This window comes from Coregonus lavaretus, assembly GCF_964263955.1.
Source record: "Coregonus lavaretus genome assembly, chromosome: 20".
Classification (NCBI taxonomy): domain Eukaryota; kingdom Metazoa; phylum Chordata; class Actinopteri; order Salmoniformes; family Salmonidae; genus Coregonus; species Coregonus lavaretus.
In genome coordinates, this window is record NC_140007.1 from 41,087,197 (window position 1) to 41,105,846 (window position 18,650).

The 18,650-nt window shown below is 46.6% G+C and overlaps 1 pseudogene across 1 annotated transcript; it reads right to left on the reverse strand.

The window, feature by feature from the left end:
* Positions 1-377: 377 nt before the first annotated feature.
* LOC311147285 (ankyrin repeat and SOCS box protein 8-like) lies at positions 378-1,911 on the reverse strand (annotated as a pseudogene). Its single transcript has 3 exons — positions 1,783-1,911; positions 1,371-1,475; positions 378-1,009 (listed from the first exon to the last, which is right to left on the reverse strand). The product of its transcript is annotated as an ankyrin repeat and SOCS box protein 8-like (transcript).
* Positions 1,912-18,650: the final 16,739 nt, after the last annotated feature.

The window sequence follows — 18,650 nt, forward strand, 5'->3', positions numbered from 1 at the left end:
TGAGAAAACATTAGTGAATGTCAGAATCTTCGTAAAAAGTGCCTAAGTGGGGTTTAAGAATACATTACTTCGTAAGAACGGTTGGTGAATGAGGCCCAATGTTTGTCTATGGAGATTGGATGGCTGTGTGGCCGATTTTATACACCTGTCACCAATGGGTGTGGCTGAAATAGCCGAATCCACTAATTTGAAGGGGTGTCCACATACTTTTGTATATATAGTGTAGGTACGTGCAACTCAAGACTTTTGTGTAAATCATTCATTGGTGTCAATGGAAGACTTGTGCAAAAATTGGACCTAAGCATTCAGATTTCAAGTCTGAATACGAACGATAGTGATTACACATCCTGTAACCTCTAGTCCCACACCCTCTACGCTCAGTCTCTCAGCAGTAAGTACTCTTTGACCGACTCTGGTAAAGGCAGCTCTTTGGCCGCGGTGGGGAGGAACCTCACCCCTAGGCTCTTTCTGATGGCACACCACGGGAGGGTGTGTAGTGTCGGTGCTTCAGCCACCATACTGGTCAGCTTGGCCAGGAGCTGGGGATCCTTACTGAGCTCCCTGGGTAAGGTACCGCCGACCCGGCGGATCTCAAACCCCCCCCCGCCGCCCTACACAGCAGCTACAGACACTCCTTCCTCTTGCTCCGTCCCCAGGCCCCGGGCCAGAAGGGCCACCAGGCGAGAGATGGGCGTCTGGCCCTTCAGGTTAGTAACATGGACCTGGGCTCCATATTCTAACAGAACCCTCATGGTCCATAGGTTACCCTTCATGGCGGCCCAGTTTAACCGAGTGCGTTGTTGTAATCGCGTGCGTTGGGGCCGGCCCTGCTCTCCAGCAGAGCCCTGACGCACTCTGGGTTGTCCTTGAAGGCGGCCCAGTGTGGCGGGGTGTCCTTGGTGCCGTCTAAGGCGTTGGGCTGGGCCCCGTACTCTAGGAAGACTTCCACGCAACCCCTTTCTGCTGCGTAGTGCAACGCCGTGCAGTTGTAGCCATCCAGGGTATTCACCTAAGAAGACAGATTGGGGATGTCAATTACACTAAAATACAACGTTATTAGTCCTTTTGAGACAGGCAGAGAGAATGGTTTGTTTAACAATTGGAGGCATTACATAGTAACAAACAGCAGCTATTAAAGAGCTAAGTTCACAGATAATAAATTCACTATTTGGTGCTGTAATTCCGAGGAGGGATCCAAGTAGGAGGAGCAGGTTTGATTTTCAGAGGCCTGCAGCATGTACAAAAAAAACTGGATATTACTTCAGGATCTAACTTATTAACAAAAACAAAACATTACAAAGTACAGAAACTAGCTCAATTGGTAGCTAGCTCATTTCAGATGGATGAGAGAGAGTTAAAAACATACATACCTCTGCTCCTTTCTCCAACAACAGTTCGACACAGTCCTCATCAGGCACCATACAGGCACAGTGCAAGGGCTTTAGAGTAGCATGCATACGGTTCACGTCAGCTCCCTGATGGTAGAGTTCACGTCAGCTCCCTGATGGTAGAGGCATTTATGTAATTGTTGACAGATAACAGACACCATAAACAACAAGTCATATTCAATAACATCAGACAATCAGAATTGTGGCAGAGTTGAAAGATAGTTATGGAACTACGAAACGTTGACAAAATTACCAACGTGCAGAGATACTGTGTGGGGTTGAGGGAGTTATCTTTTCTACAATAAGGTAAACTCTGCGGCACCACCAATGAAATAAGTACAATGGTGTGAGTGTTAACCTTTCATCTCTACAGTTCTAAGATAAACCAACCTACCAACGGAAGGAGATCATCCACATTGTCGTGTGGGAAAGAGCGAATGGCAGCGATGGTGCGGCTGAGCCGCTCAGACAGGGAATATTTACTCTGAATAGATTGCATGATGTACCACATAGTGGAACTCATGTGGAGCTGAGGACCATGGCACCCGGGCTGGGGTGCACTGACACCACACCACAGTCTACAACACCTGGCTGGCCAAGTTGGAGTTTCAGATCTGAAAAAAAAGCCGAACTGTGTTGGTATTGATAATAGTAAAGAATTACAGGTGTTCACTTAGAAGATACATTTTTGGTTTGAGCTAGGTCTCTCTAGACAGATGGGTTGCCTTCTAGAATGTACCAATAGTCCAGAAAGAGGAGGCTGGTGGGAGGAAATATAGGAGGACGGGCTCATTGTAATAGCTGGAATGGAATTAATGGAACGGTATTAAACAAATCAAACATTTGTAAACCACATGTTTGACTCCATTCCATGTATTCCATTCCAGCCATTACAATGAGCCCATCCTCATATAGGTCTGGGATTTCCGAGACTAAACTAGAACTAATTATATTCTAGCAGGTCAATTTGTGGGCTTTTATCAGAAACGTCTTATGCATCAAAGGGGAGGGCAACCCCCCTCTGGTCAATATGTAAATGTAATGTTGACTGACATTGACATACTGCACATCAAACAATAACAACCCTTGTAACCTTTCTGTTTTGATACCCTGCCTACACTCACTGAATGGCTACTGTACAAGACAGTTAACATCATTTCCCAACCTGGCAAACGTTTTTCAAGCTTTAAATGTGCATCATTAGTTAAAAAAAAAGTAGAAACTTGGCAAAGTAACTAGATAGCTACCTTGTTAGGTTAACCTTGCAAGAAAACAACTTACTAGCCTGTTTACAAGCTGTTGCAACTCGTCGACTAGAAGCTAATGCCGACTAATACTTAGTGGCAAACTAGTTAGCTAACTTACTTGCATTAGCTAAGGTAGCGATAAATAAATAATATAGTTAAGCTATAGCTATCTAGCTAAATTCTTAAACATATTTGCAGTAGTTAACCCAAACACAAGCTGGGTAAACTAAATGTAGCGACCTCAGCAACAGCTAGATAACGTTAGATCTCTAACTTAATCGGTTGGCTGTTTTCCACTCTACTAGCTGACAGCTATAGCAGTTAAGATAACCATTATCATACATTTTAATGATTGTGATGAATATATAAAATATTCCTACAGCTTGAAATAAATTCAAGTTGCATCGTTATGTCGATATTTTGGGGCCCACAAACCGTTTATGGTCCAGTTTCAAGGAATGCCCTAACACCGTGTTCAATGCAACCTTGAAAAACACAGAGACGGTAACGTCATTTTATTTGCTGCGAAAACATGCGACTGGGCAACACCCAAAACATCTACACAGGAATCTACTCTCACATTGAATTTTGTGTTTTTGTAATATTGTTGAGCATCTGGCATGTGTTCTTTTAATAGTAACAGCCTAAATGTAGTGCTGGCATTTATCACATACCACAGTAGCTATACTTCCTCTCGAAATATGGGCATCAGATGGCTCTGGGATGCACTTTAAAAACTGCACTCTGGCAGTGCCGTGTCAAATGCCTTACGTGATGCAGTCAGTGTTGCCAACTCCTCAGTAAGGAAAGTAGCTATTGGCTGTCCTAAAAGTCGCTAGAAGTCGCTAAATGACGTCATCACCTAATTTGCATAATTGGCCATGTGCATGTAATTGTGATGGATGCTGTAGGAGAGAGGAATAATGTCGTGGGAGAGACAAAAAGTGAGTAAAAAACACCCTACATTTACATCCCGCCCTGAATGTAAGCCAGGGTGGGATCAGCCAGCGGCGGCTTCCCGCATGCGCGATTCATTTGCAGTCTGGACGCGAAGGGGTGAACATCTCCTGCTCTGACTGCAGCTGGGAGGGACTGCTGCGTGAGGACTGGGCCGCCTGTGAGTGCTTTGGGACGGGGCCCACAGGGGCGGGGCCCACGGCAGCACCCGCTGCTCGTTGAGAAGAGTAAGAACGATACGTGCTTTCACGTCAGAGTCTCCAAAAGTCTCCAATAACACCAGAAAAAGTTGCTAGATTTGTCGCTAGTTGCTTTTTTGAAAATGTGTTGCTAGAGGAGAAATAAACAATAAAAAATGAACAGTAAAGTTCCAAAAGAATAAAGACATTTCAAATGTCATATTATGTCTATACACAGTGTTGTACAAAGTACAAAAGGGAAAATAAATAAAAATAAATATGGGTTCTATTTACAATGGTGTTGGTTCTTCACTGGTTGCCCTTTTCTTGTGGCAACAAGTCACAAATCTTGCTGCTGTAACTGTGCACTGTGGTATTTCACAACGTCCCTTTTTCAGGACCCTGTCTTTCAAAGATAATTCGTAAAAATCCAATCTTCATTGTAAAGGGTTTAAACACTGTTTCCCATGCTGGTTCAATGAACCATAAACAATTAATGAACATGCACCTGTGGAACGGTCGTTAAGACACTAACAGCTTACAGACGATAGGCAATTAAGGTCACAGTTATGAAAACTTAGGACGCTTAAGAGGCTTTTCTACTGACTCTGAAAAACACCAAAAGAAAGATGCGCAGGGTCCCTGCTCATCTGCGCGAACGTGCCTTAGGCATGCTGCAAGGAGGCATGAGGACTGCAGATGTGGCCAGGGCAATAAATTGCTATGTCCATACTGTGAGATGCCTAAGACAGTGCTACAGGGAGACAGGACGGACAGCTGATCGTCCTTGCAGTGGCAGACCACGTGTAACAACACCTGCACAGGATTGGTACATCCGAACGTCACACCTGCGGGACAGGTACAGGATGGCAACAACAACTGCCCCCAAAAACTATAGTACTTACAGTTTTGGCCATGCAACATAGCACAACGACAGGGGGTCATTTAGGAGTGCAAAAGCTACAGGGGAAAGTCAAAGATTGTTTCTACTGGCTGGGGTGGTTTGGAGATGTAAGGCAGGTCTTGGCGGGGGAGCTGTGCTTTGATGAATATTGGGCTTGTAGCCTTTGCAAGTATCCACATTGCACTCACCTTAACAGGGGGAGGTTGTCGTTCGCTGCTGGGTAGGGCAGCCAGCGACGAAGACTGGTAGTGAGGGGGAATTTGGAGAACCAGATAAGATAGTGGTGCTGCTAGGAGTGCGAGCCATCTCCCCGGCTTTTGGGAAAAGTCTGCGCTGCGTGTCGTAGCGTGTTCTTGGACATGCAAATTAATTAGCTAAGCTTTATCAGTGTTTGTAAACAGAGCGCGCTGCGAGTATAGTGCGCTCCTCTATTCTATGTAATTAATCAGGCTAAAGCCTACGGTGATCAACCTGAATCCCAGTATAGCCTAGTTGTTGTTCTTGTCCAGTTTGTAGCCTATTCAGTGCACCGTGGATACGTAGCCACTGCCGGTCTGCCACTAGACATGCCACTAGCCATGCCACTAGCCCAATGGTGGTGCACACGCCCAGACCCCATGCGAGGGGGGTCCCGTCAGCTGGAAAAGCTACGTGTTTTTAAATGTTACATTTAAATGTTCAATGTTATGTTTATGTCCTCTTTCATTGGCCTAGTCTTGTTAAATGTTTTTAGAATGTAACGTTTTTAAAATACAGCGTGGGTTATGTGGGGCGAACAGAACAGGGATTGCAGATGGCGTAGCTCAAAGTGGCAGGTTTTATGACTTTACTATCATGTGTGGATCTCTGGACCGTGTGTAGGCATGTTTGTACAATTGCGTTTCGATTGGCTAAGAAACAATGTGTAAGAAAATTCCAAATTGTTTGCATAGTCAACTTACACACAGTTCGGACACACACACTTACCCCACCAGACATGCCACCAGGGGTCTTTTCACAGTCCCCAAATCCAGAACAAATTCAAGAAAGCATACAGTATTGTATAGAGCCATTATTGCATGGAACTCCCTTCCATCTCAAATTGCTGAAATAAACAGCAAACCTGGTTTCAAGAAATAGATAAAGCAACACCTCACGGCACAACGTCTCTCCCCTATTTGACCTAGATATTTTGTGTGTATGTATTGATATGTAGGCCATGTTTAAATGTATGTAGTTCTGTCCTTGTGAGCTGTTCTTGTCTATTAATGTTCTGTATTATGCTATGTTTCATGTGTTGTGTGGACCCCAGGAAGAGTAGCTGCTGCTTTTGCAACAGCTAATGGGGATCCTAATAAACTACCAAAAGTAGTACTAGAACCTTAGATGTTCAGTTCTCCTTAACCGTATATCTCACTTGTGTGTGTGTAGTGTCACTTTTTAGTGCGTTATTGCACTTAATAACCTCTGTGCTTCACCTTCTTCGGGTCATTGCAACACTCCTGATTTGGTTACAGAGACTTCAGGAATGTAGTAGGCCGTCTAGCATTTCATGCATGCTTTCTTAGGAAATGTATTTTTAATAAAGATAATTGTTTGCTAATATCTGTGAGTGTCACGACTACTCCCGCTCCCCCTCTCGGCGCTCGACGTCACTGGTCTACTAACCACCGGTCCTGGCAACCCATCATTACGCACACCTGGCAACCTTCATTACACACACCTGCGCCTCATCATTAGGCACACCTGGACTTCATCACTTCCCTGATTATTCCCCCTTTATCTAGCGCTCCTTTGTTATCACCCATCAGGCAGTATTGTTTCTGTGTTGTGTTCAGATGCTACGCTTGTGCCTGTATCCACGCTATGTTTGTTCTTATTAAACTCACCGACTGCACCTGCTCCCTGACTCCCAGCTTCTTCGTTACAGTGAGTTTGTGTCCTATTCTGGTGGTGGCAGTGTCAAGCTACTCTGCTCAATCCAGTACTTATTACAGATTTACAGTATCTGTATCTGGCCAAAAGTATGTGGATTCTGCTATTTCAGCCACACCCGTTGCTGACAGTTGTATAAAATCGATCACACATACAGTTGAAGTCTGAAGTTTAAATACAATTAGGTTGGAGTAATTAAAACTAGTTTTTCAAACTATAGTTTTGGCAAGTCGGTTAGGACATCTACTTTGTGCATGACACAAGTAATTTTTACAACAATTGTTTACAGATGTATTTCAAGGCCTACCTTAAAACTCAGTGCCTCTTTGTTTGACATCATGGGAAAATCAAAAGAAATCAGCCAAAAATTGTAGACCTCCACAAGTCTGGTTCATCCTTGGGAGCAATTTCCAAACGCCTGAAGGTACCACGTTCATCTGTACAAACAATAGTACGCAAATATAAACAGCATGGGACCACGCAGCCGTCATACCGCTCAGGAAGGAGACGCGTTCTGTCTCCTATAGATGAACGTACTTTGGTGCGAAAAGTGAAAATCAATCCCAGAACAACAGCAAAAGACCTTGTGAAGATGCTGGAGGAAACAGGTACAAAAGTATCTACAGTAAAACAAGTCCTATATCGACATAACCTGAAAGGCCGCTCAGCAAGGAGGAAGCCACTGCTCCAAAACCGCCATAAAAAAGCCAGACTACAGTTTGCAACTGCACATGGGGACAAAGATCGTACTTCTTTGAGAAATGTCCTCTGGTCTGATGAAACAAAAATAGAACTGTTTGGCCATAATGACCATCGTTATGTTTGGAGGAAAAAGGGGGTGGCTTGCAAGCCGAAGAACACCATCCCAACCGTGAAGAACGGGGGTGGCAGCATCATGCTGTGGGGTTGCTTTGCTGCAGGAGGGACTGGTGCACTTCACACAATAGATGGCATCATGAGGAAGGAAAATTATATGGATATATTGAAGCAACATCTCAAGACATTAGTCAGGAAGTTAAAGCTTGGTCGCAAATGGGTCTTCCAAATGGACAATGACCCCAAGCATACTTCCAAAGTTGTGGCAAAATGGCTTAAGGACAACAAAGTCAAGGTATTGGAGTGGCCATCACAAAGCCCTGACCTCAATCCTATAGAATATGTGTGGGCAGAACGGAAAAAGAGTGCTCGAGCAAGGAGGTCTACAAACCTGACTCAGTTACATCAGCTCTGTCAGGAGGAATGGGCCAAAATTCATCCAACTTATTGTGGGAAGCTTGTGGAAGGCTACCCGAAACGTTTGACCCAAGTAAAACAATTTAAAGGCAATGCTACCAAATACTAATTGAGTGTATGTAAACTTCTGACCCACTGGGAATGTGATGAAAGAAATAAAAGCTGAAATAAATAATTCTCTCTACTATTATTCTGACATTTCACATTCTTAAAATAAAGTGGTGATCCTAACTGACCTAAGACAGGGAATGTTTACTAGGATTAAATGTCAGGAATTGTGAAAAACTGAGTTTAAATGTATTTGGCTAAGGCATATGTAAACGTCTGACTTCAACTGTACATGCACTCTTCATAGACAAACATTGGCAGCAGAATGGCCCCTACTGAAGAGTTCATTGACTTTTAACGTGGCACCGTCGTAGGATGACACCTTTTCAACAAGTCAGTTTATCACATTTCTGCCCTGCTAGAGCTGCCCTGGTCAACTGTAAGTGCTGTTACTGTGAAGTGGAAACGTCTAGGAGCAACAACGGCTCAGCCGCGAAGTGGCAGGCGACACAAGCTCACAAAATGGGACCGCCGAGTGCTGAAGCATGTAAAAATCGTCTGTCCTCGGTTGCAACACTCACTACCAAGTTCCAAACTGCCTCTGGAAGTAACATCAGCACAATAACTGTTCGTTGGGAGCTTCATGAAATGAGTTTCCATGGCCGAGCAGCCGCACACAAGCCTAAGATCACCATGCGCAATGCCAAGCGTCAGCTGGAGTGGTGTAAAGCTCGTCGCAATTGGACTCTGGAGCAATGGAAATGCGTTCTCTGGAGTGATGAAACACGCTTCACCATCTGGCAGTCCGACGGACGAATCTGGGTTTGGCGGATGCCAGGAGAACGCTACCTGTCTGAATGCATAGTGCCAACTGTAAAGTTTGGTGGAGGAGGAATAATGGTCTGGGGCTGTTTTTCATGGTTCGGGCTAGGCCCCTTAGTTCCAGTGAAGGGAAATCTTAACGCTACAGCATACAATGACATTCTAGACGATTCTGTGCTTCCAACTTTGTGGCAACAGTTTGGGGAAGGTCCTTTCCTGTTTCAGCATGACAATGCCCCTGTGCACAAAGTGAGGTCCATACAGAAATGGTTTGTCGAGATCGGTGTGGAAGAACTTGACTGGCCTGCACAGTGCCCTGACCTCATTCCCATTGAACACCTTTGGGATGAATTGGAACGCTGACTGAGAGCCAGGCCTAATGGCCCAACATCAGTGCCCGACCTCACTAATGCTCTTGTGGCTGAATGGAATCAAGTCCACGCAGCAATGTTCCAACATCTAGTGGAAAGCCTTCCCAGAAGAGTGGAGGCTGTTATAGCAGCAAAGAGGGGGACCAACTTCATATTAATGCCCATGATTCTGGAATTAGATTTTCGACGAGCAGGTGTCCACATATCTTTGGTCATGTAGTGTATCTCTGTAGTATTTGCTGATTGGTTATTCATTACATGCTGTCACAAACGCTGAGTGTGGATGTGGTGTAGGGAATCAAGCGCAGGCACACAAGAGTTCGTCAACAGTCTTTTAGTGGTGCAAAACAACTCCAAACAGGAGAGAATAGCCAACCCAACCGGGAGGCAAGAACGACAAAAACGCACACAACACAGTGCGTAAAACAAGGAAAAGCGCACGCAGTGCGGACTCTCAAAATTACACAGAAAGAGAGCAAAATCCCATGAACACGAACAGCTGACAAAAACAATCACACATAACACCTGACCCAAATGACGAAACTAAATAGGGAACACAATCAAACACTAACAAGGGACAGGTGTTACAAACAGACAAAACCAAACAAACATGAAACATCGAACGGTGGCAGCTAGTACTCCGGAGACGACGACCGCCGAAGCCTGCCCGAACAAGGAGGAGCAGCCTCGGCCGAAACCGTGACAGTACCCCCCCCTTGACGCGCGGCTCCAGCCGTGCGCCGACCCCGGCCTCGGGGACGACCAGGACGACGCGGAGCAGGGTGCGTAGGATGACCCCGATGGAACTCGGTCAGCAGGGACTGGTCCAATATGTCCCTCCTTGGCACCCAGCACCGCTCCTCCGGGCCGTACCCCTCCCACTCCACGAGATATTGAAGACCCCCCATCCGGCGTCTCGAATCAAGGATGGACCTCACAGTGTACGCCGGAGCCCCCTCGATGTCCAACGGGGGCGGAGGAGTCTCCTCTATCTCATACTCCTGGAGTGGACCAGCTACCACCGGCCTGAGGAGAGACACATGGAACGAGGGGTTAATATTCCTATAGTCAATAGGCAGTTCTAACCTGTAACACACCTCGTTCAACCTCCTCAGGACTTTGAATGGCCCCACAAATCGCCGACCCAGCTTCCGGCAGGGCAGGCGGAGGGGCAGGTTTCTGGTCGAGAGCCAGACTCGATCTCCAGGTGCGTACACAGGCCCCTCACTGCGGTGGAGATCGGCGCTCGTTTTCTGCCGACGGATGGCCCGCTGCAGATGTACGTGGGCAGCGTTCCAAGTCTCCTCCGAGCGCCGCACCCATTCATCCACCGCAGGGGCCTCGATCTGGCTCTCGTGCCAAGGTGCCAGAACCGGCTGGTACCCTAACACACACTGGAAAGGGGTTAGTTGGGTGGAGGAGTGGCGGAGAGAGTTCTGTGCCATCTCGGCCCAAGGAACGTATCTCGCCCACTCCTCCGGCCGGCCCTGGCAATAAGACCTCAGAAACCTACCCACATCCTGGTTAACACGTTCAACCTGCCCATTACTCTCCGGATGGTAACCCGAGGTAAGGCTTACCGAAACCCCCAACCGTTCCATAAACGCTCTCCACACTCTGGAGGTGAACTGGGGGCCTCGATCAGACACTATATCCTTGGGTACCCCGTAATGCCGGAAGACATGGGTAAACAGAGCCTCAGCGGTCTGTAGGGCAGTGGGTAGACCCGGCATGGGAAGGAGACGACAGGCCTTCGAGAACCGATCCACAACGACCAGGATGGTAGTATTCCCCTGTGAGGGGGGAAGGTCGGTAACAAAATCCACCGAGAGGTGGGACCAGGGTCGTTGTGGAACGGGCAGGGGTTGTAGCTTACCCCTGGGCAAATGTCTGGGCGCCTTACACTGGGCACACACCGAACAGGAGGAGACATAAATCCTCACATCCCTAGCTAACGTTGGCCACCAGTACTTCGTGCTAAGGCAGTGAACTGTCCGGCCGATACCCGGATGTCCAGAGGAGGGGGACGTATGAGCCCAATAAATGAGCCCAATTTTTAGAATAAAACGCACAGGGACGGAGTTTAGGTGGTGTGCCAGAACGTTGGGAAAGAACGGCCCCTATACCGGCCTCTGACGCGTCCACCTCTACCTGGAAAGATAAAGAGGGATCCGGATGCGCCAACACCGGCGCCGAGGTAAACAGGTCCTTCAGTTTCCCAAAAGCCCTGTCCGCCTCAGCTGACCACCGCAAGCGCACCGGACCCCCCTTCAACAGAGACGTTATGGGAGCTGCCACCTGTCCAAAACCCCGGATAAACCTCCGGTAATAATTTGCAAAACCCAAGAACTGTTGCACCTCCTTCACAGTGGTTGGGGTCTGCCAATTACGCACAGCTGACACCCGGTCTACCTCCATCTTCACCCCTGACGCAGACAACTGATAACCCAGAAAGGAGACCGACTTCTGAAAGAACAGACATTTCTCTGCCTTGACATATAGGTCATGCTCCAACAGCCTCCTCAATACTCGGCGCACCAGGGCTACATGCTCTGCTCGGGTAGGACTGTACACCAGAATATCGTCTATGTACACGACTACTCCCTGTCCCTGCATGTCCCGGAAAATCTCATCGACGAAGGATTGGAAGACTGAGGGAGCATTCATTAACCCATATGGCATGACTAGATACTCGTAATGTCCGGAAGTCGTGCTAAACGCTGTCTTCCATTCATCGCCCTCTCTAATGCGCACCAAGTTATATGCGCTCCTGAGATCCAATTTTGTAAAGAACTGAGCACCGTGCAATGACTCCGTCATAGTCGCAATCAGAGGAAGTGGATAGCTGTACTTCACCGTAATCTGATTGAGACCGCGGTAATCAATACACGGGCGCAGACCTCCATCCTTTTTCTTCACAAAAAAGAAACTCGAGGAAGCGGGTGAAGTGGAGGCCCGTATGTATCCCTGTCTCAGAGACTCAGCGATGTACGTCTCCATTGCCTTCCTCTCCTCTTGAGACAAGGGATACACATGGCTCCGCGGGAGAGCTGCTCCTGACTGGAGATCTATCGCACAATCCCCCAGTCTATGAGGTGGCAGCTGCGCCGCCCTAGTTTTACTAAACACCAGTTTCAAATCCTCATACTCGGGGGGAATATGCAGTGCTGGCATTAGATTCGGACTTTCCACCGAGGTCGCCCCTATGGAAACACCCAGACACCGCCCCTCACACTGGGCAGACCACCCTTTAAGAGCTTTCTCTCGCCACAAAATAGTAGGGTCATGGGTCATCAACCAGGGAAGGCCCAGCACTACCGGATACGCAGGAGAGTCAATCAGATAGAGCTGAATCGTCTCCTCATGACCCTCCTGCGCCATCATCTTAAGGGGTGCCGTGACCTCCCTAATCAACCCAGATCCTAACGGACGGCTATCTAGGGCATGAACAGGGAAAGGCTTATCAACGGGAAGGAGAGGAATCCCTAACTCTACACAGAACTGGCGATCTACAAAATTCCCAGCTGCGCCTGAATCTACCAGCGCCTTATGCTGGGAACGAGGTGCAACCTGTGGAAAACAAACAGGCAAGGTTAGGTGAACGACAGAAAGCTCTGGGTAAGTAGGGCGCCTACTCACCTGGGGGGACCCCCCAATGCGTGACCTGCCTTCTCCTCCACCGGGGGACCCTCCCCAACACCTAGCCGCGGTGTGCCCTCCACGGCCACAGTTAGTGCAGGGAACGGCCCCCCTCGGGTTCCTACTCCTCCGTTCTCTAGCGCCAGCACCCCCGAGCTCCATAGGGCTCGGCTCGGAGGTGCTGGAGGGTGAAATGGGCGAACCCCACCCGGGACGTCCACGGGTGGCGAGCAGGGTATCCAGCCGAATGGCCATGTCGACAAGTTGGTCAAACGTCAACGAGGTGTCCCTGCACGCCAACTCTCTCTGGACGTCCTCCCGGAGGCTGCAACGGAAGTGGTCTATGAGGGCCCGCTCATTCCACCCTGCATCGGCCGCTAGAGTCCGGAATTCCAAAGCAAAGTCCTGGGCGCTCCTCATCCCCTGTCGGAGGTAGAACAGACGCTCCCCCGCCGCCTTCCCCTCCGGTGGATGGTCAAACACAGCACGGAAGCGGCGGGAGAACTCCGCATAGGTAGTGGTAGCGGCGTCCATTCTCCTCCATTCGGCGTTGGCCCACTCCAACGCCTTGCCGGTGAGACAGGAGATGAGGGCTGAGACGCTCTCGTGTCCCGAGGGCGCCGGGTGTACGGTGGCGAGGTAGAGCTCCACTTGCAGCAGGAACCCTTGACACCCGGCAGCGGAGCCGTCGTACGCCCTCGGGAGCGAGAGCCGAATCCCACTGGGCTCCGGAAGTTGGACAGGAGGACTGACCGATGGGGATGGTTCGGTAGGTGGGGCCGTGGGTACCCCGCTGGTTTCCCATCGGTGGAGAGTGTTCATCACCCCCTCCAGGGCATGACAGACCTGGTTAATCCGGTCCTCCTGCCCACGAAGATGTTCCTCCATGCTTGCTGTTGGCGCGGTTGCTCCTGCTGATTCCATGGGAGATGTGTGATTCTGTCACAAACGCTGAGTGTGGTTGTGGTGTAGGGAATCAAGCGCAGGCACACAAGAGTTCGTCAACAGTCTTTTAGTGGTGCAAAACAACTCCAAACAGGAGAGAATAGCCAACCCAACCGGGAGGCAAGAACGACAAAAACGCACACAACACAGTGCGTAAAACAAGGAAAAGCGCACGCAGTGCGGACTCTCAAAATTACACAGAAAGAGAGCAAAATCCCATGAACACGAACAGCTGACAAAAACAATCACACATAACACCTGACCCAAATGACGAAACTAAATAGGGAACACAATCAAACACTAACAAGGGACAGGTGTTACAAACAGACAAAACCAAACAAACATGAAACATCGAACGGTGGCAGCTAGTACTCCGGAGACGACAACCGCCGAAGCCTGCCCGAACAAGGAGGAGGAGCAGCCTCGGCCGAAACCGTGACACATGCCTTCTCCATTCATAGATTTTCGGTCAAAGCTATAAACTCAAGGGCACGTCCTCATTGTATAACCTTGGAGTACATGGTACATTTCCTTGTTGTGCTAGAAGAAAGGTGAAGTTTATCACAAAATGGCACATTTTTCAGATGCAAGTGGTGTATTTTCAAAACTCTTAGTACAACACTGAAAACGGATAGCACTTGTAAGGCATTGTACACTACGCTATAATGGTAGTGCATGGTGACTCTTTGTACTTTGTCCTATTGAAGCACACTGGCTGATGGACGATGATGTAGTATTTACAGCCACATCCATAAATGATTTGGTTTTACCTTCCAGCGTAAATTGATGTCAGTTCATACATTTGTGATTTAAAAATATAGAATTTTAGTGTTCAGCAGTTATCAAACTATGTAGGTAAACTTTGCACTATACAGTTTTAGTTCCGTAGTTATCAGTTTTGAGCAGTTTGATGAAGTGATAGTTACATGTACTGTTAACAAATGACAAGAAATGTGAATATTGCACTTTGAAAGGCAGATATTGAATATGTACGCACATTGTCAAGTCAAGTTTATTTATCATATGCACAGGATACACATGGTGTAGACATTTCAATGAAATGCTGACTTGCAGGTTCCCTCGATTATGGACTGATGATAATAAAAAATCAAAATAAAGCTCAAAGGAATAGAACAAAAATGTAGCGTAAGTACAAATTTACAGTACAATATTGTGTGTGTGTGTGTGTGTGTGTGCTAAGGTGCGGAGTCAGTGCAGATGATCAGTCCAGTTGAAGTGTTCAGCAGTCTGATGGCTTGTGGCTGGCTGGGCTGCGTAGATAGAAACTGTCTCTAAGTGGTCCGACACCCGATGCTCCGATACATCTGCCTGACGGTAAAGGAGTGAACAGTGCATGGCTGGGGTGTGTGGGGTCCTTGATGATGTTGCAGGCCTTCCTCAGGCACCGCTTTGAGTAGATGTCCTGGATGGGTGGGAGCACGGCTGGGCTGTCTTCATAACCCGCTGCAGGCTTCCCACTGAAGGGCCCACTGAAGGGCCTTGTTGTCGTGAACAGAGCAGTTTCTGTACCAAGCCATGATGCAGCCAGGTCCGGTATTATTGGAGGGCATAAGGGGTCCTGGCCCGCCCTGCCGCACCTCCTTGCCTGTTCAAATAAAATATTGAAATATTGATCATTTATTTGACCGAGACGCGCTTCGACAGAAAGACGCATCAATCTCAGTTAAAGCATCCGAGCAAGCTAAACAGCGCCCCTCTGTCTCAGTATGTGTAGACCATGTATCTGATGCTGTCTGGTCCAAAAGAGTATGGCATGTCATACTATTTATGGTCAGACCGCATCAGATACATGGGCTACATACAGAGGGGCGCTGTTTCGATTGCTATGTCTGGTGACATAGTTTCAGCAGAGAGGAAGAGGCGAAGCAAGAGGGCTATAGTTACTCCTATCTAAATAAAATAATTCCAACATACTTAACCAGGGAGCATGACTTAGCCACAGAGGATAATTAGCTTCTTTAAAAAATGTTTTGCTGTAGATTGTTTCAAATCACAAGTGTGTAGGCCTATGCCTATATGGGAAGCCTGCAATTTGGGCATCGTGACAAAAGGTCTAGCTGATTGAGTTGCAGCTGTCAGTGATAAGCAAAAATATGTGTGAATGCTTGTGTAATGTGTTATCTTTGACACTTATGCAAGCACAGTATTTAAAATGTGCACCCAACACAAACAGAAGTCTTCTCAGAATGTGTTTAATCATTTTCTCAGCATTTTATTTCCTTAAAACCAGTTAAACTGATGACATTTGGACATTTTGCACAGGAGCAATCTTTCCACTGTTTTGGAGTTGTTGCGTTTTCTCCCCGGTCCCTAAATGAAACAGACAACTTTACCTGTGTTAACTAGATTACAAATAATGCATTCATTCTATCGAGGTAATACATTATTATTATTATTATTATTATTATTAATATCACTACTTTATTTAGTCTTCTGGGGCAACACGTTATGACAGAAGAGAAGCTGCATGTATAGACACTGAACATAAATATAAAAGAAAAATGTAAAGTGTTGGTCCCATGTTTCATGAGCTGAAATAAAATATCCCAGAAATGTTCCATAGGCACAAAAAGCTTATTTCTCTTAAATGTTTTGCACAAATTTGTATTTCAAACCTGTGAAATACAAATTGTGAGCATTTCTCACCTTGTTCTGGGGACAATAAAAGGCCACTCTAAAATGTACAGTTTTGTCACACAACACAATGCCACAGATGTCTCAAGTTTTGAGGGATTGTGCAATTGGCATGCTGACTGCAGGAATGTCCAACAGAGCTGTTGCCAGAGAATTGAATGTTCATTTCTCTACCATAAGCCGCCTCCAATGTCATTTTAGAAAATGTGGCAGTACGTCCAACCGGCCTCACAACCGCAGACCAAGGAGTATTTGCAAAACAAATTATTATGCTGGATCGAACTGCGCAGGTATCCTACAATCAGATGAAAACGTCATCACACAACACTGGTGGTATGTGAGATATGGCGTGCATGTAAATGTGGTGCAGTGGTACAATTTGGAGAGGACCCTGGGGGTCATGCCGATTTTCTTCAGCCGCCTTAGGAAGTGGAGGCGCTGTTGCGCCTTCTTGACCAGAGTGTTCTCTGCTTCCTGAAGTCAACAATCAACTCCTTTGTTTTACTGACATTGAGGGAGAGGTTGTTGTCATGACACCACAATGCCAGTTCACTTACCTCCTCCCTATAGGCTGACTCGTTGTTGTTGGTTATTAGGGCTACAGCCGTGGTGTCGTCAGCAAACGTGATGGTGGAGTTGGTGTCGTGCGTGAACAGGGAGTACAGCAGGAGGCTGAGGAGGGCCCCTGTGTTAAGAGTCAGTGCGGAGGAGTTGTTGTTGCCAATCCTTACAGCCTGTGGTCTGCCCATCATGAAGTCCAGAATCCAAATGTAGAGGGTGGTGTCCAGACCCAGGGCCCTGAGCTTGGTGACGACAATAGTGTTGAATGCTGAACTGTTGAAAAGACAATTAAAGAGTGATTTGGTGCAGTGAACAAGTCACTTTGTGAATTTGTTGCACTCAGTCAATTGAAAATGTGTTTAGAGTTTGGAAAAATGAGCCATTTTGATGATATGTTTACATTCATGTGCTTAGAGTTGTGAAAGTGTAAAATAAGACCATCGAAAGAGAAGCAGCCAAGAAAAATGACTTATCTCACTAATGACCCACTTCTTGGGCCCTATACTACCTCAAGGATAGGGTTTAAGGTATTTCCATTGATTCTTGATATCACTAGGTGCAAGAAACCAACTATGTTTAGTCCTCCATATGGCAGGATGCTGAGAGGACTGGAGAGACCATGGAAACAATAATGCCTAAGGTGTAGAGGCTAAAATTGACAATTTCTATGATCTGTTTAGATGTTTGTGCTTCTAGTTCTGAAAATGTACCACATAATTGCACCAAAGTGATTGAAAACAAACTGTAGTATTCAGGCAGGTAAAACAATCTATATCTTGACTTCTGAAACATACTGCAGTATCATTGTTTGAGATGAGTCTGAATGTTCATCCCTTTCCCAGACACAAACCCTAATAATCAGATTGTTAATCATGGAACACACCATCATGACAGGTCAAATATTCCCTGGGGATTTCCTTTTCTCATTACACAAAGAACAATAAGGCTGCGGTGCATACAAGGAAACGATCCGGCAGCATTCCCTCAAAGTCAATAAAGTGTCATTCCCTGAAACAAGGAAGAATGATGGTGAGAATCTGTTTTATTTCAAATGACCTTAGTCATGTTTAGAGTTAGGGACCTTCATTTTTTTACTGAAACTTCCCTATGGAGGTCGTTTCAACAGACTATAGCTAGCTCTGGGGGTCTACCCAATGGACCAATTTGACTTTACAAAAGTAAAGTTTGTGACTTGAGATCAGTGCTTTACGATACAATCCTAAAGCACATATTTCAATCACAATGCACAAGTCTGTTGCATGATGTCAATTTCCCTAATTCAAATATCGCAAAGCTGCAATCTTAGAAAAAAGGGTTCCAAAAGGGTTATTCGGCTGTCCCCATAGAAACTGTGCTGGTTGTAAGTGCACCATTTCAGTAGTACACAGCAGCTCAAAATAAAGTAATTCATCCATTCTTGTATTATTGTTAGCCCAGACCGTAGACCATGCAGGCATAATCATCACAATCATTTAACTCATCATACTGCAAAAGGGTTCTAGCAGGAAACAGCTGGCCTGAATATAGAGTAGCCAGGTGATTGTAAATTATTATTTTTTCAAATACCATTTATCTTGATTGACTCAAAAGTAACACATTAAATAATATTATCAATCAATGATCGATTTGGTCAAGGCCAGGCCAGACATGCGGAAAGAAGGAACGCCTGACAGACGTCAGATAATAGGGTGAGGCTTTGCAACATTGACTATAAATAGAACTGTTAGCTCTATACATCTTCAGACAACAGTTTACTTCTCAACAAGACTTCACAACAAGAGTTGTTA